General features: G+C 35.8%; 1 protein-coding gene across 2 annotated transcripts in view; it reads left to right on the top strand.

Annotated features, from left to right (window-relative positions):
• Positions 1–5,000, top strand: part of LOC119590048 (head-specific guanylate cyclase-like) — a 50,297-nt gene that overhangs the window by 14,052 nt on the left and 31,245 nt on the right. The gene's annotated exons all lie outside the window — the stretch shown is intronic.

The following is a 5,000-nucleotide window of genomic DNA, read 5'->3' on the forward strand; positions in this document are numbered from 1 at the left end:
TTTCCACATTTTCTTTAATGAGCAACAGCTATACTCAGATGCTCTTCGTTGCAGGCAGGCCCTTAGTGAATAAAGCCTTGCAATTTAAAGCGCGGTATGCGACTGTTTATAACGAGCGCCAAGTTTAATCACCTGGCGAAGTCGAGAAGGTTGAAAATCCCGCATGTTCAGGTTTGGAAACAATCTCAGTTGCATAGCAGCCGGCCTTTTCACCGTCATGAGGATCTCATTAAGGAAAAGGAGAAGTTAATGGGAAGAGAAATTAATAAAATTGTTCTCAATTTGTCCCGCTGAGAAACAAGTGGGAGAAAGAGACGGAGAAAAGGGTGTGGAGGCGTTTTAACATGTCACCTCAGAGGAGAGGCGTTTTAGCATAGGGGAAAAAGGAGTCAATCTTAATAAGGTTTTAGGTTGAATGCATATTCACCCACGTCTCCACACACATTCACATAAACGTTCCCATGGCCACATAAATATCGTACAACCGTGAGCACATATATCCTTATTCACCTCCGCATTCATACAGATGTTCCCATAAAGGCCCTATCTCCTTCTGGCATAGAATCATATTTTCATTTGCGTTCACACAGACGCACATACAGCCACCCACATTCACAAGCTGTAGACGTTAACAAAGATCTACCTATAGCTGGCCGAGTGAGTTCGGGGCCACTTTAAAGTTATCGAGCTGGCATTTTATCTGGTAACTGTAATGCATTTAAATATAACACAATAGACCTTGTTAAATAAACAACGTAAAAAAAAAAGTCTAAGCAAATTGTGTCACTCATATTTTAATAGTTTGACATTCTACTTTCTAATCTTTAAACCGAACGTTAATGCCGTCACCTCTACTCCATAGGATGAATGTTCTAGAATGATGATAAAAATAGATGACTGAAATCATTACAGAAGCGTGTAAATATTTGATATAATTGCCTTTGGGCTCTATTTCCTCTCCCCCTTCCATAACATTTACATGATTACCATTTAACCTAAATGTTTGTTCGTCCGAAAAAGTGAAAACGAGAGTTTACTATGTGTTCATTTGTTCTTCCTTGTTCAGTCATGAAGTTATGTAACATAAGTTATTATATTTCATGTAATTCTTATAAAATATCAGGTCTAATTATGACTAAATTGTCATCTGTGAGTTAATATCATGGAAAAGGAAGGGAAATATGTTAGACAATAATATCACATGTCAGTCGATTTTGAGAGAGTGAACCTTTTGGCGGGAAAGCTTCACATCACGTTTCCCTGCGTTTTTTTTTTTTTTTTTTTTTTTTTTTTTTTTTTTGGGAGAATATCAGCTGTTTTCTTGGAAAATGTTAATGGCGCCCAGTTTTGTCTGAATTCCACATAGCTTGATTATGTATATTACAAAGATGCCTCATGAGTGAACAAGGGAGATCAAATAAACATATATTTTTCTTTTCTTTTCTCTCTCTTTTTTTCTATTCTTTTTCGACGTGAGAACTATCATGTCAAAACGGATATCAGTAAACGATATGCAAATGGAAAGGGAAATATAGGCAACGGGCTGTTATATTGTATAACCGTTTATTTATTTCTATTTTATTTTATCATTTTTTTTAAAAATTTTGCTAATAACTTTCATGGAAGCATTTATCTTTTAGCGAGTGTAAGCTGCAGGCAGTATGGCTAAGTGGTAGCATTAACATTCGATCAGGAAATTAAGATAAGGGATGTCTGTTTCTTCATATACTATCTCATGAATTCTATTTTATGCAAGAAGATACTGATGACAAAGTCTCTTTAACACCAGAAGTTATATTGTTATACTTGAATGCAATAGTGTTATCAGATAAAATCCCAGTTCGATAACCTTAGGGTGGCCACGACCTATACCGTGTACGTTCACAAAGGCGTTCAAATGACTGTGCGTACATCAACCCTCATTCACACTGACGCCCACCCACTCTCCCGCCCACGTTCACACGAACGGTAAATAAATTAACCCGCGCTCGCACGTCGTTTCCCGGAGAAGCCCACATTTTCTTCCTTCCCATGAACGCAAGTACACCCATCCATATACACACCCACTAACGTCCACGGAAACCACATACATCCACTCAAACGCCCGCCCACGTCCGCACTCCCAGCAGCGTTCACACGGGCCGCCACCCACAACCAGCCGAGAGGGAGGCGGGACATGTCGTGGTGTCAGCGGCAGTCCATTAGTTCGGCGGACCGAAGACGCCAACCGCCAGCGCTCGCTTGCACCCGCACCGATGCTCGCTATTGATTTCTCACGGTTGTGGTTCTCACTTTCGTCTACTTTTCATTCTGTCTGTTTGTACATATGTATGTATTTATGTCTTTGTCTGTTTGTCTGTCTGTCTCTGCCTCTGTCTCTCTCTCTCTCTCTCTCTCTCTCTCTCTCTCTCTCTCTCTCTCTCTCTCTCTCTCTCTATCTATCTATCTATCTATCTATCTATCTATCTATGTATCTATCTATCTATGTATGTATTTATCTATGTATCTATCTATCTATCTCTCTATCTATCTATCTATCTATCTATCTATCTATCTATCTATCTATCTATCTATCTATATATATATATATATATATATATATATATATATATATACATACACATCTATGTGTGTGTGTGTGTGTGTGTGTGTGTGTGTGTGTGTGTGTGTGTATTTCGCTCTTTTGTCTAACTCTCACTCTTCTCCTCTCCTCCCTCCTTTTTTTCTTTCTCTCGATCTACCTGTCTCTCTCTCTATCTATCTTTTTTAACTATCTGTTTATCTATTTATCTATCTATCCACCCATCTACCTGTCTACTACTCAATCCAATTTTTTTTCTCTTCTTCCCACTGGAAGATATATATTTATATAGGAATTCAAGATGAAATTAAATATCCGTTTAAAAACCCTACAGATTAACCCAAATACCTTTTCAAGGCTTAAGGTAAATAACGTTCTACAGTTTATAATTATAATTGATCATAAACAAACTAAGCCTACATACCGTATATACTTCATATGATATGCTCTACTCTAATTTGCTCTGATCTTTGTTAATTATCTCAATGATAGAAAATCAGTAAATAGATAAATTGATAAGGAATAACTGATGTTGATTTTGGTGCAGTTTGTATCTCAGATATACCGTGGAATTAGTGCTTCACTCGCCTCTAATTCCGTTTTATCTCTTCATTTCTTCTGCGTTTCCCGTTTTTTTTTTCGTTTTTCCTTCGTTTGCATCACTAATTCCAACCAATACGGACTCATGGGGGAAACATCATCTCACACAATGCACAACTCATTCATATTATAACACGGGTAATATTCCCTTAGAAATTACAGGGGAAAAAAATATGTAAACACAGGGACGCCCCTCCCAACCAACACTTTTCCCCTGATACCAAAAGTAAACCTTTCCATACCCAATAGCAGAACGCTCATTAATTTTACCCTAAGCCCCTTCCTCACACCCTCCCCTCCTCCCCCTCTCTCCCTGTCCTCACCCCATCTTCCCCTTCTATTATTTTATGATGATAGGGGTTCGCATCCTTCACATCTAATCACCAGGCTATTATCTTTTGATCGATTAATTAACCCTCTACCTTTTAAAATCCCCCTTGATGCAAACCAGTGAGAGATGGAATGCGTGCAGCGTATGAGGGAAAAAAATGAATAGAGTTAATTAACAATTAATTGTTTTTTGTTTTTTATTTGTAGTTGTTGTTGTGACATGATCTAACACAATTAGGAAGACCTATAACTTCTGAACAAAATGCAGATTTATATTTCCTTAGCATAAAATACTCGTGTAGAATTACGATGAAATAATACTCCAGTGTTATTGATGATAATGGATCTTCAATGTCTACTGTGTATATTAAATCAATCAACTAAATATAACATATCATATAGATTAATCAATTGTATAATCAGATCCGATGTCTCATATAAAGAAGGTTTGAAATAATCCTTCAAGTGCATATTATTATACATTCAAAAAATGAAGAGAAGATATTACGGTTAATATAATAATTTGCATAATCTTCCTTCCACTGTGTTTCTGTTTTCTTGTCTTACATTTTTTTTTTTTTTTTTTTTTGTAATTTTGTCTCTCTTCTTTGTTTCCTTTATTTGTACAAATGCCTCTTTATATCCGTCATCTTCTTTTCCTTCTTTTTATTCTTTCTGTTGTTGTTCCTCTTCTTCCTGTTACCATTATAATTATGATTGTTCTTATATTTTTGGGCGTTTTTACTTTTTTCACTTTTCTTTTTTTCCTTACTCTTGTTTTTTCTCTGTTTTTCCTTCTTACTTTTTTTTGTTACTCTATTTCTTTGGTTGTTTGCTTTTCGTCTCTCTCTCTCTCTCTCTCTCTCTCTCTCTCTCTCTCTCTCTCTCTCTCTCTCTCTCTCTCTCTCTCTCTCTCTCTCTCTCTCTCTCTCTCTCTGTTTTGGTTATCTTGTTGTAGTTATTTTTTTCCCTCTTTTTCATTACTATCATCTGCTTCCTCTGTTTCTTTTTCCTTTCCTTTTCCTTCTTCTTCTTCTCCTTCTCCTCCTAAATTTGATTATCAATATATCTATTTGCGACATTATATTTACCACACGATGATTAATCTATTAATGCCTTCATAAAATTATGATTTTAGTTATTCTTTTACTAACAAGTAAGTGAGTGTTAATTATGAATTCATCGTTTTTGAATTAACACCGTGTGATAATAATACGTTAATACTAATATGCATTTACCCTTTGCCTAGGATTAGTGGTGAATTATTGACTAACAGTTTTATTTTGGTATCCTTTTACATAATAATATCCTTTAAGTTTCATTCATTCATTCATCTATAAATATGTTTCTTTGTTTACTCATATATCTATCCAGCTTATTCATCCAAGCTATACGTTATCATTCATTATGTCCTATTATTCACAATCATTTATTGACAATTACGCATTTACTTCCAAAGCACACCGTGATTATTTACTATCATCTACTC

Source organism: Penaeus monodon, chromosome 26 (assembly GCF_015228065.2).
Source record: "Penaeus monodon isolate SGIC_2016 chromosome 26, NSTDA_Pmon_1, whole genome shotgun sequence".
Taxonomy (NCBI): Eukaryota; Metazoa; Arthropoda; class Malacostraca; order Decapoda; family Penaeidae; genus Penaeus; species Penaeus monodon.